This window comes from Acanthopagrus latus, unplaced genomic scaffold, assembly GCF_904848185.1.
Source record: "Acanthopagrus latus isolate v.2019 unplaced genomic scaffold, fAcaLat1.1, whole genome shotgun sequence".
Taxonomy (NCBI): Eukaryota; Metazoa; Chordata; class Actinopteri; order Spariformes; family Sparidae; genus Acanthopagrus; species Acanthopagrus latus.
The window spans coordinates 56,305-74,595 of NW_023504058.1; the positions used below are offsets into that span (position 1 = coordinate 56,305).

At 49.3% G+C, this 18,291-nt stretch overlaps 24 non-coding genes across 24 annotated transcripts; 12 read left to right on the forward strand and 12 right to left on the reverse strand.

The window, feature by feature from the left end:
• Nucleotides 1-310: 310 nt before the first annotated feature.
• LOC119016051 lies at nucleotides 311-429 on the reverse strand. Its single transcript, XR_005073761.1, has one exon. It is a non-coding gene; the product is annotated as a 5S ribosomal RNA (ribosomal RNA).
• A 336-nt stretch (nucleotides 430-765) lies between these two features.
• Nucleotides 766-884, forward strand: LOC119016087. The gene has a single exon (XR_005073794.1). It is a non-coding gene; the product is annotated as a 5S ribosomal RNA (ribosomal RNA).
• A 225-nt stretch (nucleotides 885-1,109) lies between these two features.
• Nucleotides 1,110-1,228, reverse strand: LOC119016029. The gene has a single exon (XR_005073740.1). It is a non-coding gene; the product is annotated as a 5S ribosomal RNA (ribosomal RNA).
• Nucleotides 1,229-1,564: 336 nt separating this feature from the next.
• LOC119016088 lies at nucleotides 1,565-1,683 on the forward strand. Its single transcript, XR_005073795.1, has one exon. It is a non-coding gene; the product is annotated as a 5S ribosomal RNA (ribosomal RNA).
• Nucleotides 1,684-4,015: 2,332 nt separating this feature from the next.
• Nucleotides 4,016-4,134, reverse strand: LOC119016052. Its single transcript, XR_005073762.1, has one exon. It is a non-coding gene; the product is annotated as a 5S ribosomal RNA (ribosomal RNA).
• A 336-nt stretch (nucleotides 4,135-4,470) lies between these two features.
• LOC119016089 lies at nucleotides 4,471-4,589 on the forward strand. Its single transcript, XR_005073796.1, has one exon. It is a non-coding gene; the product is annotated as a 5S ribosomal RNA (ribosomal RNA).
• A 225-nt stretch (nucleotides 4,590-4,814) lies between these two features.
• LOC119016031 lies at nucleotides 4,815-4,933 on the reverse strand. The gene has a single exon (XR_005073741.1). It is a non-coding gene; the product is annotated as a 5S ribosomal RNA (ribosomal RNA).
• A 336-nt stretch (nucleotides 4,934-5,269) lies between these two features.
• Nucleotides 5,270-5,388, forward strand: LOC119016091. Its single transcript, XR_005073798.1, has one exon. It is a non-coding gene; the product is annotated as a 5S ribosomal RNA (ribosomal RNA).
• Nucleotides 5,389-5,613: 225 nt separating this feature from the next.
• Nucleotides 5,614-5,732, reverse strand: LOC119016032. Its single transcript, XR_005073742.1, has one exon. It is a non-coding gene; the product is annotated as a 5S ribosomal RNA (ribosomal RNA).
• Nucleotides 5,733-6,068: 336 nt separating this feature from the next.
• Nucleotides 6,069-6,187, forward strand: LOC119016092. The gene has a single exon (XR_005073799.1). It is a non-coding gene; the product is annotated as a 5S ribosomal RNA (ribosomal RNA).
• Nucleotides 6,188-8,515: 2,328 nt separating this feature from the next.
• On the reverse strand, nucleotides 8,516-8,634 carry LOC119016053. The gene has a single exon (XR_005073763.1). It is a non-coding gene; the product is annotated as a 5S ribosomal RNA (ribosomal RNA).
• Nucleotides 8,635-8,970: 336 nt separating this feature from the next.
• Nucleotides 8,971-9,089, forward strand: LOC119016093. Its single transcript, XR_005073800.1, has one exon. It is a non-coding gene; the product is annotated as a 5S ribosomal RNA (ribosomal RNA).
• Nucleotides 9,090-11,421: 2,332 nt separating this feature from the next.
• LOC119016054 lies at nucleotides 11,422-11,540 on the reverse strand. Its single transcript, XR_005073764.1, has one exon. It is a non-coding gene; the product is annotated as a 5S ribosomal RNA (ribosomal RNA).
• Nucleotides 11,541-11,876: 336 nt separating this feature from the next.
• LOC119016094 lies at nucleotides 11,877-11,995 on the forward strand. Its single transcript, XR_005073801.1, has one exon. It is a non-coding gene; the product is annotated as a 5S ribosomal RNA (ribosomal RNA).
• A 225-nt stretch (nucleotides 11,996-12,220) lies between these two features.
• Nucleotides 12,221-12,339, reverse strand: LOC119016033. The gene has a single exon (XR_005073743.1). It is a non-coding gene; the product is annotated as a 5S ribosomal RNA (ribosomal RNA).
• A 336-nt stretch (nucleotides 12,340-12,675) lies between these two features.
• On the forward strand, nucleotides 12,676-12,794 carry LOC119016095. The gene has a single exon (XR_005073802.1). It is a non-coding gene; the product is annotated as a 5S ribosomal RNA (ribosomal RNA).
• Nucleotides 12,795-13,019: 225 nt separating this feature from the next.
• LOC119016034 lies at nucleotides 13,020-13,138 on the reverse strand. The gene has a single exon (XR_005073744.1). It is a non-coding gene; the product is annotated as a 5S ribosomal RNA (ribosomal RNA).
• A 336-nt stretch (nucleotides 13,139-13,474) lies between these two features.
• LOC119016096 lies at nucleotides 13,475-13,593 on the forward strand. Its single transcript, XR_005073803.1, has one exon. It is a non-coding gene; the product is annotated as a 5S ribosomal RNA (ribosomal RNA).
• Nucleotides 13,594-15,921: 2,328 nt separating this feature from the next.
• On the reverse strand, nucleotides 15,922-16,040 carry LOC119016055. The gene has a single exon (XR_005073765.1). It is a non-coding gene; the product is annotated as a 5S ribosomal RNA (ribosomal RNA).
• Nucleotides 16,041-16,376: 336 nt separating this feature from the next.
• Nucleotides 16,377-16,495, forward strand: LOC119016097. Its single transcript, XR_005073804.1, has one exon. It is a non-coding gene; the product is annotated as a 5S ribosomal RNA (ribosomal RNA).
• Nucleotides 16,496-16,720: 225 nt separating this feature from the next.
• Nucleotides 16,721-16,839, reverse strand: LOC119016036. Its single transcript, XR_005073746.1, has one exon. It is a non-coding gene; the product is annotated as a 5S ribosomal RNA (ribosomal RNA).
• Nucleotides 16,840-17,175: 336 nt separating this feature from the next.
• LOC119016098 lies at nucleotides 17,176-17,294 on the forward strand. Its single transcript, XR_005073805.1, has one exon. It is a non-coding gene; the product is annotated as a 5S ribosomal RNA (ribosomal RNA).
• Nucleotides 17,295-17,519: 225 nt separating this feature from the next.
• LOC119016037 lies at nucleotides 17,520-17,638 on the reverse strand. Its single transcript, XR_005073747.1, has one exon. It is a non-coding gene; the product is annotated as a 5S ribosomal RNA (ribosomal RNA).
• Nucleotides 17,639-17,970: 332 nt separating this feature from the next.
• LOC119016099 lies at nucleotides 17,971-18,089 on the forward strand. The gene has a single exon (XR_005073806.1). It is a non-coding gene; the product is annotated as a 5S ribosomal RNA (ribosomal RNA).
• Nucleotides 18,090-18,291: the final 202 nt, after the last annotated feature.

Genomic DNA, 18,291 nt, shown 5'->3' on the forward strand with positions numbered 1-18,291 from the left:
ACAGCACCTGGAATTCCCTAAGCAGGGTCAGGCCTGGTTAGTACTTGGATGGGAGACCGCCTGGGAATACCAGGTGCTGTAAGCTTTTTTGCCCTCTCTGTGCAGAGGGCGCTGCTGCTTCTTCGGTGGAGACACAGCTTTGAACAACAGAGCAGCTAGTCTGAGAACGATGTTCAACCTTTTTGTGCTGCTTGTGTTTTGCTCACTTCTATATGTTTGCATTAAAAGTGTATATGCATTATATCACGACATGCCTTGGAAAATCCTTCAACAGTTGAGTTCGTTCCCTGCTTTTGCAGAGAAATTAAAAAGCTTACAGCACCCGGAATTCCCAGGCGGTCACCCATCCAAGTACTAACCAGGCCCGACACTGCTTGGCTTCCGAGATCGGACGAGATCGGGCGCGTTCAGGGCGGTGTGGCCGCAAGCCAAGGTGCAGGAGACAAATGCACTATTCATACGCGTTGACACGGAGCGAAACAAGCAAAGACGCTCCGCTATTCTCTACTGACCCAGTCGGACTGATGTTTATGACAGCGCTCTGTCTTCAGCTGTGCTGCACTGGTATATCTCAGTGATTACCTGGAAAGATTGAAACGCTGGAATGCAGCCACTCTCTGAAAACACTGGCATTCCCCAAAAGGTGTTCAAGTGCGCTAATGTTTGCCCCCTCACAGATATAGAGAAAGGAAAGGAAAGGAAAGGAAAGGATGAGGACGGAGCCGGTGAAGGTGTATAAATAGTGTGTTTGTCTGCTCTGCCCTTGCTTACGGCCATACCACTCTGAACACGCCCGATCTCGTCTGATCTCGGAAGCTAAGCAGGGTCGGGCCTGGTTAGTACTTGGATGGGAGACCGCCTGGGAATACCAGGTGCTGTAAGCTTTTTTGCCCTCTCTGTGCAGAGGGCGCTGCTGCTTCTTCGGTGGAGACACAGCTTTGAACAACAGAGCAGCTAGTCTGAGAACGATGTTCAACCTTTTTGTGCTGCTTGTGTTTTGCTCACTTCTATATGTTTGCATTAAAAGTGTATATGCATTATATCACGACATGCCTTGGAAAATCCTTCAACAGTTGAGTTCGTTCCCTGCTTTTGCAGAGAAATTAAAAAGCTTACAGCACCCGGAATTCCCAGGCGGTCACCCATCCAAGTACTAACCAGGCCCGACCCTGCTTGGCTTCCGAGATCGGACGAGATCGGGCGCGTTCAGGGCGGTGTGGCCGCAAGCCAAGGTGCAGGAGACAAATGCACTATTCATACGCGTTGACACGGAGCGAAACAAGCAAAGACGCTCCGCTATTCTCTACTGACCCAGTCGGACTGATGTTTATGACAGCGCTCTGTCTTCAGCTGTGCTGCACTGGTATATCTCAGTGATTACCTGGAAAGATTGAAACGCTGGAATGCAGCCACTCTCTGAAAACACTGGCATTCCCCAAAAGGTGTTCAAGTGCGCTAATGTTTGCCCCCTCACAGATATAGAGAAAGGAAAGGAAAGGAAAGGAAAGGATGAGGACGGAGCCGGTGAAGGTGTATAAATAGTGTGTTTGTCTGCTCTGCCCTTGCTTACGGCCATACCACTCTGAACACGCCCGATCTCGTCTGATCTCGGAAGCTAAGCAGGGTCGGGCCTGGTTAGTACTTGGATGGGAGACCGCCTGGGAATACCAGGTGCTGTAAGCTTTTTTGCCCTCTCTGTGCAGAGGGCGCTGCTGCTTCTTCGGTGGAGACACAGCTTTGAACAACAGAGCAGCTAGTCTGAGAACGATGTTCAACCTTTTTGTGCTGCTTGTGTTTTGCTCACTTCTATATGTTTGCATTAAAAGTGTAGATAGATAGATAGATAGATAGATAGATAGATAGATAGATAGATAGATAGATAGATAGATAGATAGATACTTTATTTATCCTGGAGGAAATTCAAGCATCCAGTAGCAACAACAAACATTGAACATACATTGAACATACATGCAACATCAAAGAAACAGTAGAAATAAAAATGTGGAATAAAAATGTTTTGTACAACTGTAGTAAAAATGAAGAATAAAAATGTTTTGTACAACTGTAACTATTTACATAAAGTGACTGTAGAAGTATAAGTGTTTTATACATTTAATGCCTCTATGAGCTAAATGAAAAATATAAAGTGATGTTAAAAATATAAAGTGACATAGAGGTAAAGAGTATTAAGGGGACAGGGGATGGTGTACAATTAAATTAAATTGGGCCATAAAAGATGAGTGCTTTTGAGTGCATTTGGCCATTGTCTATTGTGCTTCCTGACATCACTGCGAGCTGTTGTACAGCCTGATGGCCAGGGGGACGAAAGAGTTATTGTGTCTGTTGGTGGAGCAGGATTGAGACAGCAGTCTGCCACTGAACACGCTCCTCTGCCTGCTGAAGGTGTTGTGCAGAGGGTGGTGGGTGTTGTCCAGTATGGACAGCAGTTTGTCCAGGGTCCTTCTCTCTGCCACAGTCACCAGAAAGTCCAGCTTTGTGCCCACCACTGAGCCAGCTCTCCTCACCAGTCTGTCCAGTCGGGCAGAGTCCCTCTTCTTGCTGCTTCCTCCCCAGCAAACCACAGCGTAGAAGAGGACGCTGGCCACCACGGACTGGTAAAACATCTGCAGCAGTTTTTTGCATATGTTGAAGGATCCCAGCCTTCTCAGGAAGTACAGATGGCTCTGTCCTTTCCTGTGTACAGCGTCCATGTTTGCTGTCCACTCCAACCTGTCATCCAGCTGCAGCCCCAGGTATTTGTAGGTCCTGACCACCTCCACATCGACCCCCTCGATGGACACAGCTTGGAGCTGCGGTTTCTTCCTTCTGAAGTCCACAACCATCTCCTTCGTCTTGGAGGTGTTCAGCTGTAGGCGGTTGGACCTGCACCACTCCACAAAGCCCTCAATCAGGCTCCTGTACTCCCCCTCCTGTCCATCCTTGATACAGCCCACTATTGCAGTGTCATCTGAGTATTTCTGCATGTGGGATGAGACATGAAGTCTTCCAGAGCACAGAGACCCTCCCCAGCCTCAGGCTATGGTTGAACAGTTGCTGAAGCGGCTCCCCAGTTCAGCAGAGCAGGCCTTGAGCATCCTTGGACACGCTTTGTCCGGGTCCGCTGCTTTCCTTGGGCACAGTCTCCTCAGCTCTTTGCTCACCTGCTCCTTGGTGATGGTGAAGGGGAGGGGGATTGAAATGTCCGTGGTGGTGGGGAGGGGGGGTTGAACTGTCTATGGTAGGGGTGGGGGGGAGGGTTGAACTGTCCGTGGGTGTGGCGGGTTGCGGTGCCCTGTAGTCTGAGGTGATAATGGACGTGATGGGGGTGACGGGGGTGTGAGGGGTGTGAAGTGGGCAGTCACTGGCTGTGGGAGCTGGGGTTTCAAACCTGTTAAAAAACAGGTTTAGCTGGTTAGCTCTCCCAGCATCCCCCTCTTCTGTGCTGCTGCCCTTCTTCTTGCAGCCTGTAATGGTTTTCATGCCATCCCAGACCTCCCTCATGTTGTTCCGCTGCAGCTTCTGTTCCACCTTCCTTCTGTACTCCTCCTTTGCCTCTCTCAGCTGGACCTTGACTTCTCCCTGTACGAGCTTCAGCTCGTCTCTGTCACCGTCCTTGAATACCCTCTCATTATATCATGACATGCCTTGGAAAATCCTTCAACAGTTGAGTGCGTTCCCTGCTTTTGCAGAGAAATAAAAAAGCTTACAGCACCTGGAATTCCCTAAGCAGGGTCAGGCCTGGTTAGTACTTGGATGGGAGACCGCCTGGGAATACCAGGTGCTGTAAGCTTTTTTGCCCTCTCTGTGCAGAGGGCGCTGCTGCTTCTTCGGTGGAGACACAGCTTTGAACAACAGAGCAGCTAGTCTGAGAACGATGTTCAACCTTTTTGTGCTGCTTGTGTTTTGCTCACTTCTATATGTTTGCATTAAAAGTGTATATGCATTATATCACGACATGCCTTGGAAAATCCTTCAACAGTTGAGTTCGTTCCCTGCTTTTGCAGAGAAATTAAAAAGCTTACAGCACCCGGAATTCCCAGGCGGTCACCCATCCAAGTACTAACCAGGCCCGACACTGCTTGGCTTCCGAGATCGGACGAGATCGGGCGCGTTCAGGGCGGTGTGGCCGCAAGCCAAGGTGCAGGAGACAAATGCACTATTCATACGCGTTGACACGGAGCGAAACAAGCAAAGACGCTCCGCTATTCTCTACTGACCCAGTCGGACTGATGTTTATGACAGCGCTCTGTCTTCAGCTGTGCTGCACTGGTATATCTCAGTGATTACCTGGAAAGATTGAAACGCTGGAATGCAGCCACTCTCTGAAAACACTGGCATTCCCCAAAAGGTGTTCAAGTGCGCTAATGTTTGCCCCCTCACAGATATAGAGAAAGGAAAGGAAAGGAAAGGAAAGGATGAGGACGGAGCCGGTGAAGGTGTATAAATAGTGTGTTTGTCTGCTCTGCCCTTGCTTACGGCCATACCACTCTGAACACGCCCGATCTCGTCTGATCTCGGAAGCTAAGCAGGGTCGGGCCTGGTTAGTACTTGGATGGGAGACCGCCTGGGAATACCAGGTGCTGTAAGCTTTTTTGCCCTCTCTGTGCAGAGGGCGCTGCTGCTTCTTCGGTGGAGACACAGCTTTGAACAACAGAGCAGCTAGTCTGAGAACGATGTTCAACCTTTTTGTGCTGCTTGTGTTTTGCTCACTTCTATATGTTTGCATTAAAAGTGTATATGCATTATATCACGACATGCCTTGGAAAATCCTTCAACAGTTGAGTTCGTTCCCTGCTTTTGCAGAGAAATTAAAAAGCTTACAGCACCCGGAATTCCCAGGCGGTCACCCATCCAAGTACTAACCAGGCCCGACCCTGCTTGGCTTCCGAGATCGGACGAGATCGGGCGCGTTCAGGGCGGTGTGGCCGCAAGCCAAGGTGCAGGAGACAAATGCACTATTCATACGCGTTGACACGGAGCGAAACAAGCAAAGACGCTCCGCTATTCTCTACTGACCCAGTCGGACTGATGTTTATGACAGCGCTCTGTCTTCAGCTGTGCTGCACTGGTATATCTCAGTGATTACCTGGAAAGATTGAAACGCTGGAATGCAGCCACTCTCTGAAAACACTGGCATTCCCCAAAAGGTGTTCAAGTGCGCTAATGTTTGCCCCCTCACAGATATAGAGAAAGGAAAGGAAAGGAAAGGAAAGGATGAGGACGGAGCCGGTGAAGGTGTATAAATAGTGTGTTTGTCTGCTCTGCCCTTGCTTACGGCCATACCACTCTGAACACGCCCGATCTCGTCTGATCTCGGAAGCTAAGCAGGGTCGGGCCTGGTTAGTACTTGGATGGGAGACCGCCTGGGAATACCAGGTGCTGTAAGCTTTTTTGCCCTCTCTGTGCAGAGGGCGCTGCTGCTTCTTCGGTGGAGACACAGCTTTGAACAACAGAGCAGCTAGTCTGAGAACGATGTTCAACCTTTTTGTGCTGCTTGTGTTTTGCTCACTTCTATATGTTTGCATTAAAAGTGTATATGCATTATATCACGACATGCCTTGGAAAATCCTTCAACAGTTGAGTTCGTTCCCTGCTTTTGCAGAGAAATTAAAAAGCTTACAGCACCCGGAATTCCCAGGCGGTCACCCATCCAAGTACTAACCAGGCCCGACCCTGCTTGGCTTCCGAGATCGGACGAGATCGGGCGCGTTCAGGGCGGTGTGGCCGCAAGCCAAGGTGCAGGAGACAAATGCACTATTCATACGCGTTGACACGGAGCGAAACAAGCAAAGACGCTCCGCTATTCTCTACTGACCCAGTCGGACTGATGTTTATGACAGCGCTCTGTCTTCAGCTGTGCTGCACTGGTATATCTCAGTGATTACCTGGAAAGATTGAAACGCTGGAATGCAGCCACTCTCTGAAAACACTGGCATTCCCCAAAAGGTGTTCAAGTGCGCTAATGTTTGCCCCCTCACAGATATAGAGAAAGGAAAGGAAAGGAAAGGAAAGGATGAGGACGGAGCCGGTGAAGGTGTATAAATAGTGTGTTTGTCTGCTCTGCCCTTGCTTACGGCCATACCACTCTGAACACGCCCGATCTCGTCTGATCTCGGAAGCTAAGCAGGGTCGGGCCTGGTTAGTACTTGGATGGGAGACCGCCTGGGAATACCAGGTGCTGTAAGCTTTTTTGCCCTCTCTGTGCAGAGGGCGCTGCTGCTTCTTCGGTGGAGACACAGCTTTGAACAACAGAGCAGCTAGTCTGAGAACGATGTTCAACCTTTTTGTGCTGCTTGTGTTTTGCTCACTTCTATATGTTTGCATTAAAAGTGTAGATAGATAGATAGATAGATAGATAGATAGATAGATAGATAGATAGATAGATAGATAGATAGATACTTTATTTATCCTGGAGGAAATTCAAGCATCCAGTAGCAACAACAAACATTGAACATACATTGAACATACATGCAACATCAAAGAAACAGTAGAAATAAAAATGTGGAATAAAAATGTTTTGTACAACTGTAGTAAAAATGAAGAATAAAAATGTTTTGTACAACTGTAACTATTTACATAAAGTGACTGTAGAAGTATAAGTGTTTTATACATTTAATGCCTCTATGAGCTAAATGAAAAATATAAAGTGATGTTAAAAATATAAAGTGACATAGAGGTAAAGAGTATTAAGGGGACAGGGGATGGTGTACAATTAAATTAAATTGGGCCATAAAAGATGAGTGCTTTTGAGTGCATTTGGCCATTGTCTATTGTGCTTCCTGACATCACTGCGAGCTGTTGTACAGCCTGATGGCCAGGGGGACGAAAGAGTTATTGTGTCTGTTGGTGGAGCAGGATTGAGACAGCAGTCTGCCACTGAACACGCTCCTCTGCCTGCTGAAGGTGTTGTGCAGAGGGTGGTGGGTGTTGTCCAGTATGGACAGCAGTTTGTCCAGGGTCCTTCTCTCTGCCACAGTCACCAGAAAGTCCAGCTTTGTGCCCACCACTGAGCCAGCTCTCCTCACCAGTCTGTCCAGTCGGGCAGAGTCCCTCTTCTTGCTGCTTCCTCCCCAGCAAACCACAGCGTAGAAGAGGACGCTGGCCACCACGGACTGGTAAAACATCTGCAGCAGTTTTTTGCATATGTTGAAGGATCCCAGCCTTCTCAGGAAGTACAGATGGCTCTGTCCTTTCCTGTGTACAGCGTCCATGTTTGCTGTCCACTCCAACCTGTCATCCAGCTGCAGCCCCAGGTATTTGTAGGTCCTGACCACCTCCACATCGACCCCCTCGATGGACACAGCTTGGAGCTGCGGTTTCTTCCTTCTGAAGTCCACAACCATCTCCTTCGTCTTGGAGGTGTTCAGCTGTAGGCGGTTGGACCTGCACCACTCCACAAAGCCCTCAATCAGGCTCCTGTACTCCCCCTCCTGTCCATCCTTGATACAGCCCACTATTGCAGTGTCATCTGAGTATTTCTGCATGTGGGATGAGACATGAAGTCTTCCAGAGCACAGAGACCCTCCCCAGCCTCAGGCTATGGTTGAACAGTTGCTGAAGCGGCTCCCCAGTTCAGCAGAGCAGGCCTTGAGCATCCTTGGACACGCTTTGTCCGGGTCCGCTGCTTTCCTTGGGCACAGTCTCCTCAGCTCTTTGCTCACCTGCTCCTTGGTGATGGTGAAGGGGAGGGGGATTGAAATGTCCGTGGTGGTGGGGAGGGGGGGTTGAACTGTCTATGGTAGGGGTGGGGGGGAGGGTTGAACTGTCCGTGGGTGTGGCGGGTTGCGGTGCCCTGTAGTCTGAGGTGATAATGGACGTGATGGGGGTGACGGGGGTGTGAGGGGTGTGAAGTGGGCAGTCACTGGCTGTGGGAGCTGGGGTTTCAAACCTGTTAAAAAACAGGTTTAGCTGGTTAGCTCTCCCAGCATCCCCCTCTTCTGTGCTGCTGCCCTTCTTCTTGCAGCCTGTAATGGTTTTCATGCCATCCCAGACCTCCCTCATGTTGTTCCGCTGCAGCTTCTGTTCCACCTTCCTTCTGTACTCCTCCTTTGCCTCTCTCAGCTGGACCTTGACTTCTCCCTGTACGAGCTTCAGCTCGTCTCTGTCACCGTCCTTGAATACCCTCTCATTATATCATGACATGCCTTGGAAAATCCTTCAACAGTTGAGTGCGTTCCCTGCTTTTGCAGAGAAATAAAAAAGCTTACAGCACCTGGAATTCCCTAAGCAGGGTCAGGCCTGGTTAGTACTTGGATGGGAGACCGCCTGGGAATACCAGGTGCTGTAAGCTTTTTTGCCCTCTCTGTGCAGAGGGCGCTGCTGCTTCTTCGGTGGAGACACAGCTTTGAACAACAGAGCAGCTAGTCTGAGAACGATGTTCAACCTTTTTGTGCTGCTTGTGTTTTGCTCACTTCTATATGTTTGCATTAAAAGTGTATATGCATTATATCACGACATGCCTTGGAAAATCCTTCAACAGTTGAGTTCGTTCCCTGCTTTTGCAGAGAAATTAAAAAGCTTACAGCACCCGGAATTCCCAGGCGGTCACCCATCCAAGTACTAACCAGGCCCGACACTGCTTGGCTTCCGAGATCGGACGAGATCGGGCGCGTTCAGGGCGGTGTGGCCGCAAGCCAAGGTGCAGGAGACAAATGCACTATTCATACGCGTTGACACGGAGCGAAACAAGCAAAGACGCTCCGCTACTCTCTACTGACCCAGTAGGACTGATGTTTATGACAGCGCTCTGTCTTCAGCTGTGCTGCACTGGTATATCTCAGTGATTACCTGGAAAGATTGAAACGCTGGAATGCAGCCACTCTCTGAAAACACTGGCATTCCCCAAAAGGTGTTCAAGTGCGCTAATGTTTGCCCCCTCACAGATATAGAGAAAGGAAAGGAAAGGAAAGGAAAGGATGAGGACGGAGCCGGTGAAGGTGTATAAATAGTGTGTTTGTCTGCTCTGCCCTTGCTTACGGCCATACCACTCTGAACACGCCCGATCTCGTCTGATCTCGGAAGCTAAGCAGGGTCGGGCCTGGTTAGTACTTGGATGGGAGACCGCCTGGGAATACCAGGTGCTGTAAGCTTTTTTGCCCTCTCTGTGCAGAGGGCGCTGCTGCTTCTTCGGTGGAGACACAGCTTTGAACAACAGAGCAGCTAGTCTGAGAACGATGTTCAACCTTTTTGTGCTGCTTGTGTTTTGCTCACTTCTATATGTTTGCATTAAAAGTGTAGATAGATAGATAGATAGATAGATAGATAGATAGATAGATAGATAGATAGATAGATAGATAGATAGATACTTTATTTATCCTGGAGGAAATTCAAGCATCCAGTAGCAACAACAAACATTGAACATACATTGAACATACATGCAACATCAAAGAAACAGTAGAAATAAAAATGTGGAATAAAAATGTTTTGTACAACTGTAGTAAAAATGAAGAATAAAAATGTTTTGTACAACTGTAACTATTTACATAAAGTGACTGTAGAAGTATAAGTGTTTTATACATTTAATGCCTCTATGAGCTAAATGAAAAATATAAAGTGATGTTAAAAATATAAAGTGACATAGAGGTAAAGAGTATTAAGGGGACAGGGGATGGTGTACAATTAAATTAAATTGGGCCATAAAAGATGAGTGCTTTTGAGTGCATTTGGCCATTGTCTATTGTGCTTCCTGACATCACTGCGAGCTGTTGTACAGCCTGATGGCCAGGGGGACGAAAGAGTTATTGTGTCTGTTGGTGGAGCAGGATTGAGACAGCAGTCTGCCACTGAACACGCTCCTCTGCCTGCTGAAGGTGTTGTGCAGAGGGTGGTGGGTGTTGTCCAGTATGGACAGCAGTTTGTCCAGGGTCCTTCTCTCTGCCACAGTCACCAGAAAGTCCAGCTTTGTGCCCACCACTGAGCCAGCTCTCCTCACCAGTCTGTCCAGTCGGGCAGAGTCCCTCTTCTTGCTGCTTCCTCCCCAGCAAACCACAGCGTAGAAGAGGACGCTGGCCACCACGGACTGGTAAAACATCTGCAGCAGTTTTTTGCATATGTTGAAGGATCCCAGCCTTCTCAGGAAGTACAGATGGCTCTGTCCTTTCCTGTGTACAGCGTCCATGTTTGCTGTCCACTCCAACCTGTCATCCAGCTGCAGCCCCAGGTATTTGTAGGTCCTGACCACCTCCACATCGACCCCCTCGATGGACACAGCTTGGAGCTGCGGTTTCTTCCTTCTGAAGTCCACAACCATCTCCTTCGTCTTGGAGGTGTTCAGCTGTAGGCGGTTGGACCTGCACCACTCCACAAAGCCCTCAATCAGGCTCCTGTACTCCCCCTCCTGTCCATCCTTGATACAGCCCACTATTGCAGTGTCATCTGAGTATTTCTGCATGTGGGATGAGACATGAAGTCTTCCAGAGCACAGAGACCCTCCCCAGCCTCAGGCTATGGTTGAACAGTTGCTGAAGCGGCTCCCCAGTTCAGCAGAGCAGGCCTTGAGCATCCTTGGACACGCTTTGTCCGGGTCCGCTGCTTTCCTTGGGCACAGTCTCCTCAGCTCTTTGCTCACCTGCTCCTTGGTGATGGTGAAGGGGAGGGGGATTGAAATGTCCGTGGTGGTGGGGAGGGGGGGTTGAACTGTCTATGGTAGGGGTGGGGGGGAGGGTTGAACTGTCCGTGGGTGTGGCGGGTTGCGGTGCCCTGTAGTCTGAGGTGATAATGGACGTGATGGGGGTGACGGGGGTGTGAGGGGTGTGAAGTGGGCAGTCACTGGCTGTGGGAGCTGGGGTTTCAAACCTGTTAAAAAACAGGTTTAGCTGGTTAGCTCTCCCAGCATCCCCCTCTTCTGTGCTGCTGCCCTTCTTCTTGCAGCCTGTAATGGTTTTCATGCCATCCCAGACCTCCCTCATGTTGTTCCGCTGCAGCTTCTGTTCCACCTTCCTTCTGTACTCCTCCTTTGCCTCTCTCAGCTGGACCTTGACTTCTCCCTGTACGAGCTTCAGCTCGTCTCTGTCACCGTCCTTGAATACCCTCTCATTATATCATGACATGCCTTGGAAAATCCTTCAACAGTTGAGTGCGTTCCCTGCTTTTGCAGAGAAATAAAAAAGCTTACAGCACCTGGAATTCCCTAAGCAGGGTCAGGCCTGGTTAGTACTTGGATGGGAGACCGCCTGGGAATACCAGGTGCTGTAAGCTTTTTTGCCCTCTCTGTGCAGAGGGCGCTGCTGCTTCTTCGGTGGAGACACAGCTTTGAACAACAGAGCAGCTAGTCTGAGAACGATGTTCAACCTTTTTGTGCTGCTTGTGTTTTGCTCACTTCTATATGTTTGCATTAAAAGTGTATATGCATTATATCACGACATGCCTTGGAAAATCCTTCAACAGTTGAGTTCGTTCCCTGCTTTTGCAGAGAAATTAAAAAGCTTACAGCACCCGGAATTCCCAGGCGGTCACCCATCCAAGTACTAACCAGGCCCGACACTGCTTGGCTTCCGAGATCGGACGAGATCGGGCGCGTTCAGGGCGGTGTGGCCGCAAGCCAAGGTGCAGGAGACAAATGCACTATTCATACGCGTTGACACGGAGCGAAACAAGCAAAGACGCTCCGCTATTCTCTACTGACCCAGTCGGACTGATGTTTATGACAGCGCTCTGTCTTCAGCTGTGCTGCACTGGTATATCTCAGTGATTACCTGGAAAGATTGAAACGCTGGAATGCAGCCACTCTCTGAAAACACTGGCATTCCCCAAAAGGTGTTCAAGTGCGCTAATGTTTGCCCCCTCACAGATATAGAGAAAGGAAAGGAAAGGAAAGGAAAGGATGAGGACGGAGCCGGTGAAGGTGTATAAATAGTGTGTTTGTCTGCTCTGCCCTTGCTTACGGCCATACCACTCTGAACACGCCCGATCTCGTCTGATCTCGGAAGCTAAGCAGGGTCGGGCCTGGTTAGTACTTGGATGGGAGACCGCCTGGGAATACCAGGTGCTGTAAGCTTTTTTGCCCTCTCTGTGCAGAGGGCGCTGCTGCTTCTTCGGTGGAGACACAGCTTTGAACAACAGAGCAGCTAGTCTGAGAACGATGTTCAACCTTTTTGTGCTGCTTGTGTTTTGCTCACTTCTATATGTTTGCATTAAAAGTGTATATGCATTATATCACGACATGCCTTGGAAAATCCTTCAACAGTTGAGTTCGTTCCCTGCTTTTGCAGAGAAATTAAAAAGCTTACAGCACCCGGAATTCCCAGGCGGTCACCCATCCAAGTACTAACCAGGCCCGACCCTGCTTGGCTTCCGAGATCGGACGAGATCGGGCGCGTTCAGGGCGGTGTGGCCGCAAGCCAAGGTGCAGGAGACAAATGCACTATTCATACGCGTTGACACGGAGCGAAACAAGCAAAGACGCTCCGCTATTCTCTACTGACCCAGTCGGACTGATGTTTATGACAGCGCTCTGTCTTCAGCTGTGCTGCACTGGTATATCTCAGTGATTACCTGGAAAGATTGAAACGCTGGAATGCAGCCACTCTCTGAAAACACTGGCATTCCCCAAAAGGTGTTCAAGTGCGCTAATGTTTGCCCCCTCACAGATATAGAGAAAGGAAAGGAAAGGAAAGGAAAGGATGAGGACGGAGCCGGTGAAGGTGTATAAATAGTGTGTTTGTCTGCTCTGCCCTTGCTTACGGCCATACCACTCTGAACACGCCCGATCTCGTCTGATCTCGGAAGCTAAGCAGGGTCGGGCCTGGTTAGTACTTGGATGGGAGACCGCCTGGGAATACCAGGTGCTGTAAGCTTTTTTGCCCTCTCTGTGCAGAGGGCGCTGCTGCTTCTTCGGTGGAGACACAGCTTTGAACAACAGAGCAGCTAGTCTGAGAACGATGTTCAACCTTTTTGTGCTGCTTGTGTTTTGCTCACTTCTATATGTTTGCATTAAAAGTGTATATGCATTATATCACGACATGCCTTGGAAAATCCTTCAACAGTTGAGTTCGTTCCCTGCTTTTGCAGAGAAATTAAAAAGCTTACAGCACCCGGAATTCCCAGGCGGTCACCCATCCAAGTACTAACCAGGCCCGACCCTGCTTGGCTTCCGAGATCGGACGAGATCGGGCGCGTTCAGGGCGGTGTGGCCGCAAGCCAAGGTGCAGGAGACAAATGCACTATTCATACGCGTTGACACGGAGCGAAACAAGCAAAGACGCTCCGCTATTCTCTACTGACCCAGTCGGACTGATGTTTATGACAGCGCTCTGTCTTCAGCTGTGCTGCACTGGTATATCTCAGTGATTACCTGGAAAGATTGAAACGCTGGAATGCAGCCACTCTCTGAAAACACTGGCATTCCCCAAAAGGTGTTCAAGTGCGCTAATGTTTGCCCCCTCACAGATATAGAGAAAGGAAAGGAAAGGAAAGGAAAGGATGAGGACGGAGCCGGTGAAGGTGTATAAATAGTGTGTTTGTCTGCTCTGCCCTTGCTTACGGCCATACCACTCTGAACACGCCCGATCTCGTCTGATCTCGGAAGCTAAGCAGGGTCGGGCCTGGTTAGTACTTGGATGGGAGACCGCCTGGGAATACCAGGTGCTGTAAGCTTTTTTGCCCTCTCTGTGCAGAGGGCGCTGCTGCTTCTTCGGTGGAGACACAGCTTTGAACAACAGAGCAGCTAGTCTGAGAACGATGTTCAACCTTTTTGTGCTGCTTGTGTTTTGCTCACTTCTATATGTTTGCATTAAAAGTGTAGATAGATAGATAGATAGATAGATAGATAGATAGATAGATAGATAGATAGATAGATAGATAGATACTTTATTTATCCTGGAGGAAATTCAAGCATCCAGTAGCAACAACAAACATTGAACATACATTGAACATACATGCAACATCAAAGAAACAGTAGAAATAAAAATGTGGAATAAAAATGTTTTGTACAACTGTAGTAAAAATGAAGAATAAAAATGTTTTGTACAACTGTAACTATTTACATAAAGTGACTGTAGAAGTATAAGTGTTTTATACATTTAATGCCTCTATGAGCTAAATGAAAAATATAAAGTGATGTTAAAAATATAAAGTGACATAGAGGTAAAGAGTATTAAGGGGACAGGGGATGGTGTACAATTAAATTAAATTGGGCCATAAAAGATGAGTGCTTTTGAGTGCATTTGGCCATTGTCTATTGTGCTTCCTGACATCACTGCGAGCTGTTGTACAGCCTGATGGCCAGGGGGACGAAAGAGTTATTGTGTCTGTTGGTGGAGCAGGATTGAGACAGCAGTCTGCCACTGAACACGCTCCTCTGCCTGCTGAAGGTGTTGTGCAGAGGGTGGTGGGTGTTGTCCAGTATGGACAGCAGTTTGTCCAGGGTCCTTCTCTCTGCCACAGTCACCAGAAAGTCCAGCTTTGTGCCCACCACTGAGCCAGCTCTCCTCACCAGTCTGTCCAGTCGGGCAGAGTCCCTCTTCTTGCTGCTTCCTCCCCAGCAAACCACAGCGTAGAAGAGGACGCTGGCCACCACGGACTGGTAAAACATCTGCAGCAGTTTTTTGCATATGTTGAAGGATCCCAGCCTTCTCAGGAAGTACAGATGGCTCTGTCCTTTCCTGTGTACAGCGTCCATGTTTGCTGTCCACTCCAACCTGTCATCCAGCTGCAGCCCCAGGTATTTGTAGGTCCTGACCACCTCCACATCGACCCCCTCGATGGACACAGCTTGGAGCTGCGGTTTCTTCCTTCTGAAGTCCACAACCATCTCCTTCGTCTTGGAGGTGTTCAGCTGTAGGCGGTTGGACCTGCACCACTCCACAAAGCCCTCAATCAGGCTCCTGTACTCCCCCTCCTGTCCATCCTTGATACAGCCCACTATTGCAGTGTCATCTGAGTATTTCTGCATGTGGGATGAGACATGAAGTCTTCCAGAGCACAGAGACCCTCCCCAGCCTCAGGCTATGGTTGAACAGTTGCTGAAGCGGCTCCCCAGTTCAGCAGAGCAGGCCTTGAGCATCCTTGGACACGCTTTGTCCGGGTCCGCTGCTTTCCTTGGGCACAGTCTCCTCAGCTCTTTGCTCACCTGCTCCTTGGTGATGGTGAAGGGGAGGGGGATTGAAATGTCCGTGGTGGTGGGGAGGGGGGGTTGAACTGTCTATGGTAGGGGTGGGGGGGAGGGTTGAACTGTCCGTGGGTGTGGCGGGTTGCGGTGCCCTGTAGTCTGAGGTGATAATGGACGTGATGGGGGTGACGGGGGTGTGAGGGGTGTGAAGTGGGCAGTCACTGGCTGTGGGAGCTGGGGTTTCAAACCTGTTAAAAAACAGGTTTAGCTGGTTAGCTCTCCCAGCATCCCCCTCTTCTGTGCTGCTGCCCTTCTTCTTGCAGCCTGTAATGGTTTTCATGCCATCCCAGACCTCCCTCATGTTGTTCCGCTGCAGCTTCTGTTCCACCTTCCTTCTGTACTCCTCCTTTGCCTCTCTCAGCTGGACCTTGACTTCTCCCTGTACGAGCTTCAGCTCGTCTCTGTCACCGTCCTTGAATACCCTCTCATTATATCATGACATGCCTTGGAAAATCCTTCAACAGTTGAGTGCGTTCCCTGCTTTTGCAGAGAAATAAAAAAGCTTACAGCACCTGGAATTCCCTAAGCAGGGTCAGGCCTGGTTAGTACTTGGATGGGAGACCGCCTGGGAATACCAGGTGCTGTAAGCTTTTTTGCCCTCTCTGTGCAGAGGGCGCTGCTGCTTCTTCGGTGGAGACACAGCTTTGAACAACAGAGCAGCTAGTCTGAGAACGATGTTCAACCTTTTTGTGCTGCTTGTGTTTTGCTCACTTCTATATGTTTGCATTAAAAGTGTATATGCATTATATCACGACATGCCTTGGAAAATCCTTCAACAGTTGAGTTCGTTCCCTGCTTTTGCAGAGAAATTAAAAAGCTTACAGCACCCGGAATTCCCAGGCGGTCACCCATCCAAGTACTAACCAGGCCCGACACTGCTTGGCTTCCGAGATCGGACGAGATCGGGCGCGTTCAGGGCGGTGTGGCCGCAAGCCAAGGTGCAGGAGACAAATGCACTATTCATACGCGTTGACACGGAGCGAAACAAGCAAAGACGCTCCGCTATTCTCTACTGACCCAGTCGGACTGATGTTTATGACAGCGCTCTGTCTTCAGCTGTGCTGCACTGGTATATCTCAGTGATTACCTGGAAAGATTGAAACGCTGGAATGCAGCCACTCTCTGAAAACACTGGCATTCCCCAAAAGGTGTTCAAGTGCGCTAATGTTTGCCCCCTCACAGATATAGAGAAAGGAAAGGAAAGGAAAGGAAAGGATGAGGACGGAGCCGGTGAAGGTGTATAAATAGTGTGTTTGTCTGCTCTGCCCTTGCTTACGGCCATACCACTCTGAACACGCCCGATCTCGTCTGATCTCGGAAGCTAAGCAGGGTCGGGCCTGGTTAGTACTTGGATGGGAGACCGCCTGGGAATACCAGGTGCTGTAAGCTTTTTTGCCCTCTCTGTGCAGAGGGCGCTGCTGCTTCTTCGGTGGAGACACAGCTTTGAACAACAGAGCAGCTAGTCTGAGAACGATGTTCAACCTTTTTGTGCTGCTTGTGTTTTGCTCACTTCTATATGTTTGCATTAAAAGTGTATATGCATTATATCACGACATGCCTTGGAAAATCCTTCAACAGTTGAGTTCGTTCCCTGCTTTTGCAGAGAAATTAAAAAGCTTACAGCACCCGGAATTCCCAGGCGGTCACCCATCCAAGTACTAACCAGGCCCGACCCTGCTTGGCTTCCGAGATCGGACGAGATCGGGCGCGTTCAGGGCGGTGTGGCCGCAAGCCAAGGTGCAGGAGACAAATGCACTATTCATACGCGTTGACACGGAGCGAAACAAGCAAAGACGCTCCGCTATTCTCTACTGACCCAGTCGGACTGATGTTTATGACAGCGCTCTGTCTTCAGCTGTGCTGCACTGGTATATCTCAGTGATTACCTGGAAAGATTGAAACGCTGGAATGCAGCCACTCTCTGAAAACACTGGCATTCCCCAAAAGGTGTTCAAGTGCGCTAATGTTTGCCCCCTCACAGATATAGAGAAAGGAAAGGAAAGGAAAGGAAAGGATGAGGACGGAGCCGGTGAAGGTGTATAAATAGTGTGTTTGTCTGCTCTGCCCTTGCTTACGGCCATACCACTCTGAACACGCCCGATCTCGTCTGATCTCGGAAGCTAAGCAGGGTCGGGCCTGGTTAGTACTTGGATGGGAGACCGCCTGGGAATACCAGGTGCTGTAAGCTTTTTTGCCCTCTCTGTGCAGAGGGCGCTGCTGCTTCTTCGGTGGAGACACAGCTTTGAACAACAGAGCAGCTAGTCTGAGAACGATGTTCAACCTTTTTGTGCTGCTTGTGTTTTGCTCACTTCTATATGTTTGCATTAAAAGTGTATATGCATTATATCACGACATGCCTTGGAAAATCCTTCAACAGTTGAGTTCGTTCCCTGCTTTTGCAGAGAAATTAAAAAGCTTACAGCACCCGGAATTCCCAGGCGGTCACCCATCCAAGTACTAACCAGGCCCGACCCTGCTTGGCTTCCGAGATCGGACGAGATCGGGCGCGTTCAGGGCGGTGTGGCCGCAAGCCAAGGTGCAGGAGACAAATGCACTATTCATACGCGTTGACACGGAGCGAAACAAGCAAAGACGCTCCGCTATTCTCTACTGACCCAGTCGGACTGATGTTTATGACAGCGCTCTGTCTTCAGCTGTGCTGCACTGGTATATCTCAGTGATTACCTGGAAAGATTGAAACGCTGGAATGCAGCCACTCTCTGAAAACACTGGCATTCCCCAAAAGGTGTTCAAGTGCGCTAATGTTTGCCCCCTCACAGATATAGAAGAAAGGAAAGGAAAGGAAAGGATGAGGACGGAGCCGGTGAAGGTGTATAAATAGTGTGTTTGTCTGCTCTGCCCTTGCTTACGGCCATACCACTCTGAACACGCCCGATCTCGTCTGATCTCGGAAGCTAAGCAGGGTCGGGCCTGGTTAGTACTTGGATGGGAGACCGCCTGGGAATACCAGGTGCTGTAAGCTTTTTTGCCCTCTCTGTGCAGAGGGCGCTGCTGCTTCTTCGGTGGAGACACAGCTTTGAACAACAGAGCAGCTAGTCTGAGAACGATGTTCAACCTTTTTGTGCTGCTTGTGTTTTGCTCACTTCTATATGTTTGCATTAAAAGTGTAGATAGATAGATAGATAGATAGATAGATAGATAGATAGATAGATAGATAGATAGAT